General features: G+C 41.1%; 1 protein-coding gene across 7 annotated transcripts in view; it reads left to right on the top strand.

Annotated features, from left to right (window-relative positions):
• The window catches only part of dlgap4b (discs, large (Drosophila) homolog-associated protein 4b), a 136,574-nt gene that overhangs the window by 17,522 nt on the left and 100,775 nt on the right, over window positions 1–18,277 (top strand). The window contains exon 2 of one of the 7 annotated variants that reach the window (XM_037764325.1): window positions 10,364–10,463. The exons of the other annotated variants lie outside the window; for them this stretch is intronic. The gene's annotated coding sequence lies outside the window, so the exon portion shown is untranslated. The remainder of the gene's footprint in view (window positions 1–10,363; window positions 10,464–18,277) is intronic. 7 annotated transcript variants of the gene reach the window in all.

Below are 18,277 nucleotides of genomic sequence, written 5' to 3' on the forward strand. Positions count from 1 at the left end.
AAGATTAACAAGGTTATATATGTCAGTCAAATGATGAGCAAGTCTTGAGTGAATGGCCTGAAGCGACCTTGGCTTATCTGAGGAGAGTGAAGCTAATTATATCATCCTTTTTATGCAGCGTCACAGCAGCTTAGCACCGGAGAGCTAATTCATGCTAACCTTCCTCGCTCACTCTCGTCCGGCTGAGTCATTGACGACTTGTCAGTGCATTTGAGAAGTTGTGAAGGGAGGAATAAGCCCTCTTGGCACTAGAGCACTTATCATATTACACCAGCTTTTTACAGCACCAATGACAAATGGGAGCAATAAGGATAAATATCTCAATACAATATTTTCTGATTTTTGTCTCAAAGCAATCAACTTTTTGTTTGATAGGAATCATATTTGTTTTGATCCATTACTTGTGCCTGTGCATGCCATTTGTTGTTGTGATAACAATAAAGTGATATATAGACTGTTGGTTGTTATATTGGATGAATAAATCAGCTCAAATGTGGTTTGTTCTGTCGGGGCTATGTGCACGCCGTCATTTTTCATTTAACAATATATTAAAGAGGCCCTATTATTCTTATTTTCAGGTGCATACTTTTACTTACTATCTTGGGTTTCTACTAGAACATGTTTACATTCATAAATGTTCAAAAAAATCTTTATTTTTCTCATTCCAGCTGTGCTGCAGCACCTCTTTTCACCCTCTGTCTGAAACACTCTGTTTGAGCTCCTGCCCTCCTGCCCCCTCCGCCCAAAAATCACAGTCTGCTCTGATTGGTCAGCTGACAACACTCTGTTGTGATTGGTTGACCGAACCAAACTCTTCGGACTCCGCTCCAGCTCCGCTCTAACTAGCTTTGTTTGAGGGCATGCCAAACTAGCTGATAGGCCGGTATTATGCAAATGTGTTACTTGGTGACATCACCATGTTACGGAAGAAAAGGCGGGACTTAAAGCAAGGCGTTTCAGGCAGTTCAGGAGCTGTGTTTCTGTGGGGGAGAGTAACTCCCTTTGGCGTTGATTTTTTAGTCTTTGTAACTTTGCAGACCTTTTACATGCTCAAAAAAATATATAACTAACATACTAAAGGAAAGGGAAAAAGCACAGAAGCATAATGGATCCTCTTTAAATACTGTGAAAACAAAGCAGAGTGGAAAAGAGCACATATTCATGAATACACTGACAACTTGTAGAAACTGTTGTCAATGGAGATGATAGTATTTATCGGTGGAAGCAGTAAGGAGACCATGACCAGAGTTGGGTTAAGGCTCTCAACAGTGACAGTGTAAGAGGCCAGACATATAACTGGAGGATAAATGTTGTCACAGAGAAAAGCCAAACCTTACAGTGAATTCTAAAAAAGGATAACTATTGAACTGATGCCAGAGTTAGAGCTATGTGTTTGTTAAAATCCGACCTGCCGCATTCTGCACTGTGGCAGGAGAAGAAATGATTCATCTAACAGCATTCTCCACAGTAATGAGCACTTGACCGCAACTCTTACAGTCAAAGTCAATCTGACAAAGATTTAGAAAGTCATGACCTTTACCTGGTAGTTTCTTCTCATTTTCTCTGCTCCATTTGGTTTCAGGACAACTTTATTAGAGCTCATATTGACAACTGATGCTGCTGTACTAGGAAGTGCTATTTCCATGCCTTTGTGCCGGCAACAGCCGTGGCCTGAGGCATTATGTTTTTGGGAATTCTTGTTTTTTGAATAATTCAGTTCATAGCATGAATAGAATACATATTCTATTCCCCACACTTTCCAGAATACATCACCTGCTGAACTACGACAGGAACAGAATAATACAGGTTCGCAAAACATCCCAATTACTGAACAGATGATGGAACAAAGTGCCACTGCCGATAGTGTCAGTATATTACCTTGAGTTTTTTTTTGTGTTTTATCATTTATTCAAAAAGACTCATATGACACTTGCACTTTATTTCTGTTAGAAGGTTTCCACAACACAAAGCCAAACCAGCAGTCTATGTCTTATAATTTACATTTAAGTATTAAAGTGTTACATTTAAGGCAAAGTCTTGCCATGCCTTAGTCCGAATGAGTCCAAATGTGATCTTGTAGTTTTTTGTATCAGAATAAACAGCAGGTACAGAACAAAAACAGACAAAAAAGGTAATTTGAAGGAGATTTATACAAGACAAGCAATTGTTTTTTATGTGTTTGTGCAGAATAGAGCCTACCTCAGGTAGTTTCTCAGTTTTCTCATTCTCATTTTTCACCCCCTTCTTTTTTATGCTTTATCGTCACTAGGTCATACTGCACATCATCCTTCACATCACAAAATCAAAATACACCCCCTCTTTAAGCCAAGGAGATTATGTTTTTTGTTTGTTTGTCTTGGTTGTCTGCAGCATTATGAAAAAACTACAGGTCCAGCTTTCATGAAACTTGGTGGAAGGGTGTAGCATGGGCCAAGGAAGAACCCATTAAACTGTGGAGCGGATCCTAATCATGGGGCGGATACACTAATTATTTTTCACTTCCATTAACATTGCGAGATAGGGCATGGCCTTGGCGGAGGTCTGCGCTCTCCGAGTGCCCTTCAAAGTTTTCAAGTGGACATGAATGAAACATACTTTATACACCCAGTTGCTGTTTATTAGCAAAAATGAATGCAGGTGGACACAACACTCCTGCAACAAATTCTATCTTCGAAATTATTCTAAATTATTTAGTCTCCCCTCCTTGGTGTAAATGGGGTGGACAAAATAATACAAAACACCTATCTCTATATAATGCAATACAATTCAACAACAACACAAACTACATTCTCCAAAATGATCATACAATTGAATCAAGAAAAAACTTAATTGCGATTAATCGCATGATTGTCCATAGTAAATTGCGATTAATAGCAAATGAATCACACATTTTTTATCTCAATCAATGTACCTTACCTTAGATTTGTCAAGTATTTAATACTCTTATCAACATGGGAGTGGGCAAATATGCTTGCTTACTTGATTACTGGAAATCAATTAACAACACAAAACAATGACAGACATTGTGATTTGACTTGCCCCAAACTTCATGTGATTATCATAAAGTGGGCATGTCTGTAAAGGGGAGACTCGTGGGTACCCATAGAACCCATTTTCATTCACATATCTTGAGGTCAGAGGTCAAGGGACCCCTTTGAAAATGGCCATGCCAGTTTTTCCGCACCAAAATTTAGCTAAGTTTGGAGCTCGTATGACATGGTGCCAGTCAATTCCTTGTGTTTTCTAGTTTCATATGATGCCAGTACCTTCACTCTAGCTTTAAAACTGAGCCCGCTACAACCTCAGAAAGATTGAGTAGCGGCCGAGCCAAATCGCAAGTTGCGTTAATGTATTAAAGAAATAAGTGGCGTTAAAACAAATTTGATTTAACGCGTTATTATCTCGTTCATTTTGACAGCGCTAATTATAACCATCATGACAGTAGAATTTATTGCAGCATTAAAACTGCATTAATTTTAGCTTGGGGGCCCTAATAAATCAGCAATTATCAATGAGTTCACATGCCTCAACATGTCTACATTGACTTGTTGCCTTTGCTTTTGGGAGACAAGAAACATGCCATTAACTGGGCTGTCATGCAATCCTCTGCACACTAAATAGCATATTATATGTGTTGGAGAAGAGAATATCACTACAGAGCATATCATTAACCTTTCAAGTGCTGCACGATCCATGCTTTATGTTTTGTGACAATAACAATGCACCCTGGTCGCTGTAATTTTAAACAGGCTCCATTGATCTCTGTGATACAGAGACCCATTTAATGAATCACTCTGGTAAACATGTATTCATTCTTTCTGCATAATGACTGTGAGACATTTTGCAATAGTATTAATGTCATGTCAGTGTTTTCTTTGTTACTATCTCATATGAATCAAGTAACCTCCATATTAAATGCACATGACCTGATTTATTTTTCATTGTATGTGTGGGCTTTGCAGGCGTACCAGCTGCATACAGCCAGCTTCAATCTGGCTCATGTAAGTTAATACCATTACAGAGCAGATTATAATGAAATCGTGAACATGAGCATTTGTTTATACAATGAAATAAAAACAGACAAATGGCTTTCAGGACAAAAGGGTTTTAATCTTTATAAATGCCTGTGTGCTTACGCTGAATCATTCTGCATTACACGTCATGGGAATACATTTAAAATGGGACAGGAATAATGCAACGTAAGATGTAGTGCTTGCTGCATGACTGTTGGCCCCTATCTGTCTGGCCACAAGTCATGATGCCCCGTGTCCCGTCAATGGCGTCTGACATTGTTCGCTGACTGTGACAGGGCAACAAAGAAAGAGGGAGAGATTGGTTGGGTGGAATGATGCTAAATCACAAGCGTGGTGAATCAATTGACTTCAGAAGGGGAGCGACGGCGAATCCACTACAGCACTTAGTGTGAATAACAGCTTGAATTGACTGAGCTCTTTGCCTTGGGGGGTCTTGTGTGCATACGGGTGGTATGTGTATACAATGATTTGTGTTTTTGTGTCAGTTTTATGTTTCTCTGGTGTGTGTTTTGTATCTCTAAACAGGACTTCTAGTCTACAGCCATGCTAACGGCTCTGTGAGGCTCTATTTAGACACAGCGGTGCTGTGAGATAAATGCCAAAGTCTGCATGCTGACATGCTCACAGTGACAATGCTAGCATGCTGCTGTTTTGCATGCATAATGTTTACCGTGTTCACCATCTTAGTTTAACATGATAGCACGCTAACATTTACTAATTCTGCACTAAACACAACGTTCAGCCAGTAGGAAACTCCGGGTCTGAGAAGTGAAGCCAAAAAAGGAAGTGGAAAGAGAAGGGAAGAGAAAATGACCCTACTTCTCACTTGATTTATTACCTCAGTAAACATTGTAAACTTGAGTTTATGGTCTCAATCGCTAGTTTCAAGTCTTCTTCAATACAGCATGATGTTCACTTAGTTAATCATGGTCCCATTTAGAGTCAAATAGACCTTAAAGCAGGGTATGCTTTAGGGCGTGGCTACCTTGTGATTGACAGGTTGCTACCACGGTGTTGTCCGGTCTGGAAGTTGTCCACGTTTTCATCTTAGAACTTTAATCCTTTCACAGTGTGTTTTCAGTTCATGAAAGTTAATTATAACCATTTTGGTTGCCTAAAAATATCTTATTCAGCGTTCAGTGGTACTTAGCTCCACCCTCTCCTGTCACCTCTGGTTGCAAATAACCGAGATGGCGACGGCCAAAATGCCAAACTCAGGGCTTCAAAACGTCAGTCCACAAACCAATGAATGATGTCACGTTGACTACGTCCACTTGTTATATACAGTTTGCATTCAGCTGAGGCTGATGGGATGAATGTCATTGGTTTTCATGTTATCTGGTCATAAACCAGTATTGGACAAATCAAAACCAGATGACCTGATGGAATAGAATAAAACAGAAAAACGTATAGAATATTTTGCTGGCGAATAAAGTGGAAAAGAGACACACACAAAGAAACACCTGTGCCTGCTCAGTGGAATACCTTTACAAGAGAGTACCACCTATAACAGGATGGTCATGGTTGCCCTAAGGCCGTTTTATACCGACAGATGTGTCTTCCTCTTCCTGTGGTGACAATACTTATCCTGAAGTGAATTCCCCTCTCATGTAATTTTGACCTGTGGTCTTTGGCTACAGAAGCCACACTGCCTCAAGTTAGTGGATGCAGTATAAAATGTTGTGTAGGAATAGAATATAACTTTGTGGTTTCGACCGTCACAAGTGGAGCATTATTGTAAGTGCCCAACAGCAGGGTAGTGGCCAATAAGTTCGTCGCATTGAATCCCCAAAGTGAATATTTCAATTAACTGAGCCATGCAGACAATGTGGTGCGGTGGAATTTTAAGCTAATTTTAATGATATCATTAGCCTGATGGATGGCCAATATGACAAGTTAATAAAGTATACTGGAATTTGTTTTTAATTAGGAACTCCATAAAGGATGTTGGATTTTGTTAAGCTGGTTTAAGAGAATCAATGCATCCTCATACAGAGGCGGTTCGTGGGTATACACCGAGTCTTGCAGGGTTTGAAGTAGTAATGTGTCGGGACGGTCTCGAAACATTAGGTCACCCCGGTTGTTCTAAGATCAATGACCCGAGCGGTAATCACCTCTCCCAGACTGCTGGGCTTAGTGCTTTAGTCAATCCACTAACTTATTTAACATCTCACAGGTCATGTCGTGTGACCAAGGTCATGAGCAGAATTCACACTTCCTGATATTGCAAGTAAATAAATGCGACTTAGTCTCCTTAGCCATCTGGACACCCACTGTGTGTGTCAAAGACGCTGTAAGAGATGGTTGACCTTCACAATGGCAGTACACTCTGCACTTGTCCGGGGCCGTTTGCCGGCCACCGGTCCATGCATATTGCATGCAAAACTCCACTCGACCTCTTCGGAAGTGCAACAGAAAGTATACTCCTTCTGACACACCTCCTCAAATGAGGCATATTTTGATGCTTTCGTGTCTAAAGCTTATTCGTACATGTCGCCTTTGTGCGATTGATTGCCGTCTTCGATGTTCTTAAGCGACAGAGCAGATCTAGGCCTTGAGTTCCTCATGCTTTAAATAGGCCAACTGATGACCTAATTGCTCGCACTGCTGTCAGTGGAAATGGGACCGGTGCTCCGATGAGCAGAGGAGGAAATATAAATGATGCTTAAAGATGAAAAAGACAAGTAATGGATGAAGAGAAGTGATGAAGTCCTCGGAGGAGAATAGAGACAGAGGTGTGGGGTGCAGTGGGTGGCTGTCTCGGTTATCTTGACGGTGGAAAACTGCCACACATGGTCACTGCGTTCACACATACGGATGTGCACACACACGGACAGAAATAGCCGGGCTATTTCGACGCCACCTCGGTAAAATTGACTTGCGGAGGAAACTGTTCTGTTAATCTGCAGTCCTGACAGAACGACAGGTTTTGTTAGGCAGAGAAAATGGAAAGATATGTGAGAGCATGATGGTGAACTGGTGCCCTTCTGGTGATGGACAGGCAGAGTACAGTGTGTGTGGGTGTTTGTGGGTGAGAGGAAGAGATGTGCACTTGCATGTTTACATGCATCCTTGCCTGGATGCATGTGCATATGTGTCTGACTGTTGAGCTTTTGACCCGTCTGTCCCAATTTGGCTGATAGGAAGCTATCAAATGTGGATTATTTTGAAGTGGAAAGCTTTGATTTGCTCAAATCCATGCTCTGTTCTGAGCGAGCTAATGCCAGGGTGCTCCGAGGTCAGCTTCTGTCTCTTTTAATGCTATTGCTTTATTCCCCCTTTGTTCTCTCTGCTGCACTCTCTCTCTGCTTTTCTCCCTCTCCTCTCCCTTTCTCTGCCCCTTCACCCCTCTTTCTCCCCCCCTTCCTCCTGCAGCTGCAACTGTCCTTGTTTTTGACCTATATAATGACCTGGACCATGTCCTGACAACACAAGGAACCATCAGATTTTGTTTCTACACTATAGCTCCACTCTGCCATCGGCAATGCGCTGCTGAACATGTGGGAGTTGTATGGTTTAACAAGACTGCATTTCGACATTGTTGACTCACAGCAAGACCGAAACATTGATGTGTTTTATGAGCTGCTGATTCTTACATATAGGTTTGATTCGGGTCAAAATTTCCCTTCCAAAAACTGTCCCCGAAATGAAAGTTTGAAAATGATTCACCTGTCATCTTGGAGTTGTTTCAGCTCTGCTGCTCTAGCATTTAAATGGCAATAGGAGGATTATCGTGGCAGTGACAGTTGCTTAAGAGAATATATAAACTGTTAACACTGATGTGACTCACTTTTTCTTCTGCAGGATAACCATGCACTAGCTTGCATGAACAACTGCCATACCTGGGGACATTTATGTTAAATATCCCCCCAAAAAAAGAGAAAAACTATGGCGATTCTTAACTGAGGCTCACCTACTTTTTAGTCCTGTCTAGCTGATCTATTACAGCGGATCAGGTTGTTCCAATTTGAAAATGATTAAAGGCAGAATAATTTCTCCAGGAGGAAAATAACACACTCAAAGCAAACTCTGTATAACAACAGAAGAGGAAGCACTCAAGTTCTCAGCATGACATCTGCAATAGGATTAGCAAATTGCAGTGACAGTCTGACATTTGAACCCGGGGTAAAGCTAGCTGCTGAAGCTAGGCCGTTGATATTCGGTAGTGATGGGGTCCTGACAGTGCCTCTTGGTATTATTATAAATGTTTATGCTGCACCAACAGTATCCCCGCAAGAGCTTGTGTCACGTTTTTTACGATGAGGGCAGATTTAAGAAGGATTGTCGGTTAATCCTTCAGGGGTTGCCCATGCCGGGAGATAATAGCTCACTTCAGTCGCAGCACTGACGCTACAGACTTTGAGGTAGAAATCTGTACTGGTGATGTGTACAAGAAATGTTAATGACCAGGTAGTGATGTTGTGTAAAGACTTAACGGAATAATGGCTCACTCGAATTAGTGCACATGCACACACACTTTCTGATGGATAATAAACATTGTCAAAGCATTTGCGTAAGTTAGATTCAGCGCACGGACTGTAACAATTTATTCGGTTTACACCCCAGGATTTTTGTTTTAATATTTCAGAAGAAGGAAGACGTTTCACTTTCATGGTTTAATCCCAGAATATCAGATCTTTTCATCTTCTGGCCTTTCAAAAATGCCCGTGAGACTTGAGTGTTTACTGTTTGTCCCAGAGACAAAAGCGTCTCAGCCTAACCATGAATGTGCAAAGCGCTTTGCTGCAGAGTATGGCAGATAAAAGTGTGTGATTGTCGCACTGTTATTGCATTCTGAGGAGGCTCTTCCTTGCTGGATAAATATCAGACTATTGTGTAGCTGTTTTCTATGATCTCTTGCACTGGAACATTTGAAATGTCAAACACATGACGTTTTATAAGCTGCTAAAAATAGCAAAGGTAGTTTTATTCGGATGCTTTTAGCTTACTCCACAAAATTCCAAGAATCCATTTGTCTGATAAGCCTGACCTCATTCGCCCTCCGTTGTCTACTCATAAGTGTGCTAATGCAGCACACCAGCTGTAGCACTCGCTAGCCAAAACGGTATTCAAGCTGACCAGAAACTTATCTGAGCACAGAGTTCGGTCAGTGAGAGGCTCATTCAGCTCATTAGAATACTCTGCTACTACTGCAGCAGCAGGGCTGCGATGTACGCATGTGAGTCAACTTCATTTAGGTCATCAAGTTCTGACTAAACTTGGTGACGTATGATGTTTATTTATGGAACATTGTTGAGGTTTAAATGTGGCTGAGGAACGAGGCAGTGACATCATTGGCCTTTTCAACCTGAATAATTTTATGTCTGATTAATGCAACCCGCAGTATCATGTCAAAGCCCACCTGTCCACAAGAGGAAAGCATGACAGTGGCATGAATATTACACGCGTGTATGACGGTGCAGTACCAACAGGGGGCAACACAACCACTCACTTAGGTTTAGGCAACAAAACCACTTAGTTAGGTTTAGGAAAAATGTCATTGTTGGGCTTAAAATAAGTACATAAACTATAGGGATGACCCAAATGCTTCGAAGCTTCGATTGTTGCCATGGTATTCGACCTACAAATCAGTATTTGAATGCTTAATTTTTCAATGTATATATATATATATACATATATATATATATATATATATATATGTATATATATAGAACATAGAACCCATTTTCATTCACATATCTTGAGGTCAGAGGTCAAGAGACCCCTTTGAAAATGACCATGCCAGTTTTTCCTCGCCAAAATAAGTTTGGTGCTTATTTAATGTCCTTCGCAACAAGCTAGTATGACATGGTATCCATTGGTTGGTACCAATGGATTCCTTCGTTTTTTTAGTTTAGTATGATGCCAGCATCTTCACTTCTTCACTCTAGTTTTAAAACTGAGCCCGCTACAACCTCCGAAAGATGGATTGCATTAATGCATTAAAGAAATTAGTGGCATTAAAACAAATTTGTGTTAACGCGTTATTATCACATTAACTTTGACAGCCCTAATATATATATATGCACTGACAGCTGTTGTTGCCTGTTGGGCTCGAGTTTTCCATGTTTAATTTGAGCATATTTTTAATGCATTTAATACTCGTATCAACATGGTAGTGGGCAAATATGCTTGCTTTATATAATGTATGTATTTATTTCTTACTGGAAATCAATTAACAACACAAAACAATGATAAATATTGTCCAGGAACCCTCACAGGTACTGCACAACAAATATCTCTTTTTTTATGTAGTATATATTTCCATAATCCTCTTAGCTGTTTCAGTTTTACAGCAACTCTGTAATGCAGTATTATTTTCTTGTCAGGTGTAATCTCATCACATGACTTTACAAAGCAGAAATATGAAGTGACAGGAGGCTGAGGTGGACGGCTGAGAAGGGACTTTGCATGCTGAAGCATTTGCAGGTAGACATAGAGTTCGTAGTGTCCTGAGGTTAACTTTTTCTAACAGCAAGAGTCTGCGGAGTTAATTCCATGTAATTATAATTTTGTACGCCCCAGGCTCAGTTTTGTGCTTTTCATGCTAATTTAGTTTGCTCTGTGTTTGCATAGTTTACACCTCCACAATAAACCTGGCAAAATATTCCTGTGCCTGAAGTCAAAACAAGTCAAAACGAGGTTTGGCAACTTTGTGTGGGCATGAATTTGGGTGTATAACACAAATACATCTTCTTTTTTTTTTGTTAGTTTTCATTTTAATCACTATTTCTACTGTGAATGGTCAATATGTTATGTACGTCTAACAATACCGTGTCGTACACACAGTAATGAGGTCTGAATCTACAGTACGCTTGAGTTGTGAAGGAGCAGCACAGTCGTTTTCTGGCTATATTATAAATGATTGCGTTTATATGCCATTTATTATGTCTCTAATTAAAATCTTTGAATAAGTCTTACTAATCTCTACTGATGATTAATTTCTAATTATTAGTATTTGTATAAGCCTTATTTTGTGCCATTCAAAACACCTTCATGGTAAATAAATCCTTACAGCACACACAGTGTTCGGGGGTCAGCAACACAATCACATTAATCCATCTTTGCTGTTCTGGGTATTAATTAGACTCATTACAAATTGAATTGCAAGTTGTAAGGATTTTACTCCCAATAACTGCAATTGTGAGGAGATTTGAGCTCAAGGGCTTTAAAACGAGTGTTTGCTAGTGTGAGTGCAGCTGTATATATTGATTATCTGTGCTACGTTGTTAGCATACACAGCTCATCCCTCTGGTATTGTGATTGCTTAAAGCTTACATCGAATTAAGTGAAGAGGACGATTCTTCTAGCCGAGAGGCAACAACTGCTGCAAACAGCCGTGTCCTTGTGTCCAAACTTTACTAGTCTGTCTCTCTCTTCCTCTCAAACTGTCTCCAATTATATTGCTCACTCTCCCCTCTTACCTCTTCTTTACTGCCTTTTCCTCTCTCTGACTCCCCCTCTGTCGAGTGCCCTCTAATGCTCTTTATCAATGATGGGGGCAGAGATACAGAGCTGCTCCCATCCATCCAGTCCTCCGCAGTTAGCTGCTAGAAAACACTATTTGTCTCAGTCACACTGCTCTCATTCAGCGTTGGCACAGGCCACACATTTTTTGGAGGCTGCACATGTGCTCACACAGACACAAGTAAGCCCTCATGCACTTTCACCGTGCACACACGTGCATGCACACAAACTCGTGCAATAAGTTATTCGTGGCACACAAAGCCACCCGCTGTCTGCCAAGCTGCCAAAGATTAGATGACAATTTTTATTTTGCACTGCAAATTCATATTGGTTAAACAATAAACCCAGTTATCAACTATGCAAATATTAATTAACTCAACTATAGATTTAATAATTTAAAGCTTTTTATATTGACTTTGGCTCAAATTACTGTACTGGGCTGGGGCCACTTGTAGTGACAAACCATAGACTGTATATATAGATGGACAACGCGTCTCCACTTCATCCCACTGTACAAGTGGAAGTGAAGCCAAAATATCTCAGATACAGGAGCTGCCATCTCGAGATTTTGATGTCATTTGGAGCCAGAGTCTGTGCAGTAGTGATCGGGGGGCTGTTGCCACAGAATCGAGGTCCCGCCCACACACCACCCTCGAGCCAATCACAAGCACGTCTGCAGCTTGCTAGCGTCAGCCACCTAGCTGCTACGTTAGCACCACGGTAGCTGTTTGGCTAGAAAGACACAACAACTAACCATTACAGTTCTATAAATACATTTATATTCAAATTGGCACATGTTCTATTACACAGCTTTCAATCACAGCTGTCAATCATGATGTATCATCCCCATTTTATAGCATCAGATAAATAATTAAAACCAAACTTATCAGAAAGATGAACACTTGAACATACATCAGCATGATAAGAACTCCCTAAAATGAGAGAAACTATCTATGGAAAGATGTACATAGACTTTTTAGTTTAGCCCGTGTCCCATCTGCTATCATGGAGGGGGCGGGCTTTATCACCCATACTGCAGCCAGCCACTAGGGGGCGATCGAGATGTTTTGGCTTCACTTTTTGGGAGTTGTCATGTCGTCCATCTTTATATACAGTCCATATGACAAACCCACAGGGAATCATCACTCAGCTGTACATTTCCATTCAGCTCTATGGCTTAAAACTTGTTGTACTGTTTTGGTTCAGTCTCGTTGCTCTCATCAGCTTTATCTCTCTGGCTGGTTTCAGTAAACAACCTGATAAACCCACTGTAATCTACTTTCCCAGCACTAAATTACAGACAAAATTAGCGACTAGCTGGTAAACATAATGGAGCATTTAGCTGCTAAAGAGCCCGATATATCCCTCAGGGATTGGTGGAGACCAAAATAGAGCTACAAGGGTATGAATGTTGAATGTTCATCAAGTGGACACAAACATGAATGCTAATGTTGCTTCATTTCTGCTGGATGTGTAACTAAGCAACAGTTTGCTAACACATTTGCCCAAATCAACTTCATAAGGTGATAATATGTCAGTGTTGTGTTTGCAGCTTGTTCTTCACCCCCTCAATTGGCCAAATATATCAATTATGTACATAGAACAATAGTAATAATACATACATACTATTTAATATATAAAGCATTGCGCTCATTTGTATCGCCGTCAGCCAGCTGGTAGAAGTGAGAAACTTTACATGGTGTGATTCTATTAAACTGATCCACTATGAATCTAAGCCAAACCCTCTTTTCTCTGGTGCAGATTCTGAACTGAAATGCAGCAGCTTGCACACACGTTTTTCTGTACCTGAGGGAATCAATGAAAGAGGCAGCAACGGGGGTCTTTATTAAAAATTAATTTAACATTCTTTTTTTTTTTTTGCTTTTACATCTGTTCTCATATTTTTCTTTATCTATTTTTTACTAGTACCAGCCTGTATGTGTTGACATGATGTGTGCAGGCTAGTGTTACCGCAGAGAGTTGTTTTCGCTTTCCAACCGTCATTAAAATACACAAAGTTGATCCTTTGGTTTCAAATCCAATCTGGCGTTGGACAGTTAGGGTAGTCCCATCCATGGTAAATTATAAACTGCAATGGTTCGCACAAGATCCAGATGTATGCACTTCAGTGTGCGATAAAGCCGACACAAACTCTTAGACTCACTGCACTGAGAGCCTCGATGCAGATCAAACGCTCCCTGTGGTCGCCTTGAATTCAGTATAAAAATGATACAAATAAAAAGTGAAGTTTTTATGCTGAAACGTTACACATTTACATTTAGAGTCAATGCCCTAATTTTGACAGGCAGCTGTGAATGTCTCTGCCTACGGCTGTGTGAGTGACGCATTGCAGGCCTGATTGCATCTCCCCTACACACCAACTGAGGGCCAGAGAATTTGATAGTGAAGAAACCATGTTTTCTATTTCGGCTAATCCAAATGGCTTCCCGTTACTGAATGTTTTAACCATCTTATCCGTTTATCTCTTGACTTCCTGTTACATTGACGCACGAGACAATTTTTGCCACATTGGGAATATTTTCGTTCTTCCTTTGTCTTAATGTTCTCATAAACTTCACACAGATGAATTATGAACTCATTACATCCAGTGTCTGTCCTGCCTGATCAAATTACTTTAGACCTGTTGTGTTTTCGATCCGTGCAGATAGAGGCAAGAAGGTAATGAATCACCAGCCCAGTGTCCTGCAGGAATAATGCCAATGGGATGATTGTGAATTACACAATTTACATCTGCTGCCAACATTCAGTGCCAATGCAGGAAGTAGGAAGAAATTCATGTAGATAGGCTGGTAAATGGGCATTTAAGGACTCATAGTCTTCGACCCCAGAGGACAGGTTATGCGTCCTGTATCATATCAGCGGTTAGCATTGGCCTTTTTTGACAGGTTATTCATGATGAAGCTCTTTCTCTAACTTTAACCAAGATTTGTGGCTGCCTAAATGGAGCCTCACTTTAACCAGGTGTATTTGCCTAACAGTATGTGGATATTGTAGGAACTGAAAAAAGTTAATTAATTAATTATTTATTCTCTATATGGAAAACCGATAACCCATTTTAAATAATGGCAAATTTAATCAAAAGAATGTACAACTGACTAAGTGTACCTAGATGTGCGAAGCGGCAACCTCCGGTGCTGAAAAATGAAGCCAACACAGAAGTGCCAAAAACTGCAGTTCCTCAAATGGCCACTTGAGGCTGGCTCCAAAAACCGAGTAGACCCCCATGTTAAAATGCCCAACTTTACAGCAGAAATAAACATGTTTACAGCCTGGATCAAAAAACGGTTTTGATCTCTATAGATAATATCCCCGTTCATAACAACTGGGGATGCATTTTTATATAACTCACATGTTTGAATTAGCGTCTCAGGTTGCCAGCTGTCTGCTCTGTTGCGTCACCCGGCCCACCTCAGTTCCACCGACTATCCACCTCTTTGCCCATTTTTGGATTAGCCATGAGTCTGGCTGTGTTGTCACTGCCAAGACAGCAACGGTCGGAGCCACCATGGATGTATGGACTGAATACCGGACCCCCATAAGGTGACAATTCATTCCAATAAGAGTTGCTCGCCTGGCGCATATTGTTTGCCAAAAACATTTTCTAGCTTCCGGCCCACTGAATAGGCGCAGTAGTGTTTCTCCAGCAGGCCCCACCCGCAAGTTTCCGCTCGGTGATGACGTCACAGGTTTTTAAATCGCTTTTCTCAGCTTGAGGAAAGTTTTACAAATATAAAACCTCCATGGATCCAAAATTCATAATAGAAAGAGTCATAATCAACCTTGTTTCGCAGTTGGAAGCAAGACTAAGCGGCCGCACTGTATCCAGGTCTTATTATACATCGATGGGAGCCACCCACTTTGAGCTTTATAACAGCTCTTCAGAAACCTTTATATTGTCTATGTCTATATATATATATATATCAGTCTATGATATGTGCGAGTAGCAAAAGTTATCTTGCAAAAAAGGCACATATCGCTGCAGCAGCATCTGCACTTTTAGCTTTTCTCACCTCATCAATTTTTAATCAAGTCTGCAACAGCTTTTCTTCACTATAGACCAAAAGTTTAAAAGGAAGGTCTGGCTGTGTTAACCACATAAAGATGAAAGAGGATATATATAAACTTTTTGATTACGATGGATGTGTGGAATTGACACATTTTACCCTGTGATTGTGTTTTTAGCACATTCAGCTTAGTGGACTACTGCGGGACTCACTTAAAGACACTGCTGAGTTGTTTAGACGTTATATATATGCTGTCAGTGTTAAAAAAAAGCTTAATTTTATATTATAAGGGAGACGGGTTTCTACTTTGACCGAGTCAGCACTTCCCATAGATTAAGAGGAGGCGTATTTCACTGTGTAAATTAGACTCACAGATACTCTGAAACAAAAAAGAGCTTAGAAAAATAAAGGCGTGACACATTGCTTCACATCTGATTTAATTTAATTCTTTTTTTTTATACAGGGCAGCCTTTCATGTTCACCCTGGGTTTAAGGAAGAGAGAGAGAAATATAGAGGGAAGCAATATTATAGTAATCTAAACCAGAGTGATGGGACCATGAATCAGGAGCTGTAGAAAATAAGCTCTGTGGTGAAGCTGCCTTCACATCACTGCTTTCTCTTTTCTACTCTCTTTCATTGCACCCCCCTCACATCCCCTCCTGTCCCCTCTCTCCACATAAGCATCACCTATCTGGATGCTGTCTCCATGGCGATTCTTGTGGATCTCTTTGGCAAGGTCACCTTCACCAGATAGAGAAAGTCACCCAGCGAGGAACAAGAAAGGAGAAAAGGAAATAGAGAAGATTGTAAAAATTTGAAGGCAAAGATAAGGAGTGTGACTAATGAGCAGAAAATGAAGGGTTTGACTGTAGGGGAGAGCGATGTCAAGAGAGGGGGAAGAAGATGGCGAAAAACAGAAACAGAAAAGATGAGCAGGAAAGGGGGGAGGGGTGCATAAACAAGAGGCTCAAAGCAAACCCTGTGCTCGTGTTGAGGCTAATCCTGGAGAAACATGTTTAGTGAACGCTGTATGGAAAAAGTCCAGCTCAGGAGTCCAGACACGCACCGCCTTGGATGAAGGTCCAGATCACCTGGAAGCAAATCACCGGATGCATGTGAAGAGGCCAGCTGGCAGCGGGGATAACATGGTTTTTACACACACACATATACTCCATCATTTCTTCTCATTGGCCTCACTCCACCTCACCTCCGTCTGCCAAAACCTACCTGTGTCCTTGCTAAAGTTCACCCACTCCAACTACCTGACCGCGATCCTGAGCCCGTACCCCCTGCAGAGTGTCCTGGAGGTGGCCTTCGCCTGGGGTCCATCAATATTTCAAGCTCTCTCAGCACTCTCGCTCATGGGGTTACAAGGGCCGTTCAGAGCACAGGGGGAGGTGCTGATGGAAAGACAGAACAGAGGGGGGGGAGAAGGTTAGAGATGGAGACTGATAGGTGATACAGACTGGCTATGATATGGGAGAGAAATTGATAGTGTGAGGGATGGAGAGGTAGAAACATTGAAAGGGGTGAATGGATATGAGCAGGAAATGATAGTGCTCATTATAAAAGAATGAATAGAGGTGGGAAAGGGAGAATGGAGGAAGCGCCAGGATGGGTGAGTGAAAAATGGGTTGTTAGAAGACGGGAGTGTGTGAAAACATAATTCTTCTGCTTTGTTTTTTTGGATGGATGGCTGCCGGATTTGTCAGGATTGTTAATGTGGCCATATCAGTGTTGCATGATGAACTGGAGAGTAAATCTTGGAAGACAAAGAGGGAATAATTGTCATGACGGTAACGATCTGTGCTTTGATGACTCCGAAAATCCATTTGCTTGAGGAGAACATTAAGCAGTTAATTATCTATTGAGAACGAGGCGATAACATACAGGGACAGATGAGAATACGGAAGGGAAAGTGGGCACGAGACAGATGGACCCACGGATGGACAAAAAAAAAAAAGAAATGGATGGATTGAGAGGAGGTTCAGCAGACACAGATGCATATCCTGTCTGACTGTTGATGACAGAGAGCCTTCTGCCCGCTCCTCCTCTTCACCCTCTCGTCCTTTTGTCTCAGTGTGAAAGAGCTGCACTGGCCAACTGTTGCTACGACTACAGCTGTTGCCACAATGCTGGTCATTAGGGGTCGTTACCATAGCAAGGAGGTTCCCGGGGGCAATCAGAGGGGAGACGATGAACCCACAGTGACGGTCGATACGTCGAGGTTGTTTATCGGTGTAAAGTCAAAGCAATCATTGTAGTGAGTAATAGTTCACTAGTTAATAAGATGGTTACATTGATTAGAAGTTAAATCTTTTACTGGCCAATAAAACATGTGGCTATAATGACAAAGATTGTAATTTTCTTAAAGGTTTGCACTAGGGTTGATGAACAACACCAATATTCATTGGCGATTGCTGACATCGACCACTGAGCCCAACATCATGATATAACCAATCAGAGTCGAGCTGGAGCTTTGCCGTCTCTGAGCAGCTGTCAATCACTTGAGAACTCCGATCAAACGGTCAAACTGATCAAATATGAATCAATATTCTGTCACTGTAATGCCTATTTCTCTCCTCAAATATTTTCAGAAACATCTTGTAGTGTACTGTTTAGCTGTAAAATTGGAAAGTTTGTGACTCGGCAGTCATGTTGAGATCAGTTGAAGAAATACCAAGCACCGCCCACCAGTCGGAGCACAGCCAATAGGAAGGCTCTTTCTCTGAAATGACCTGTGATTGTTG

The sequence above is a fragment of the Sebastes umbrosus genome, chromosome 1 (genome assembly GCF_015220745.1).
Source record: "Sebastes umbrosus isolate fSebUmb1 chromosome 1, fSebUmb1.pri, whole genome shotgun sequence".
NCBI classification, from domain to species: domain Eukaryota; kingdom Metazoa; phylum Chordata; class Actinopteri; order Perciformes; family Sebastidae; genus Sebastes; species Sebastes umbrosus.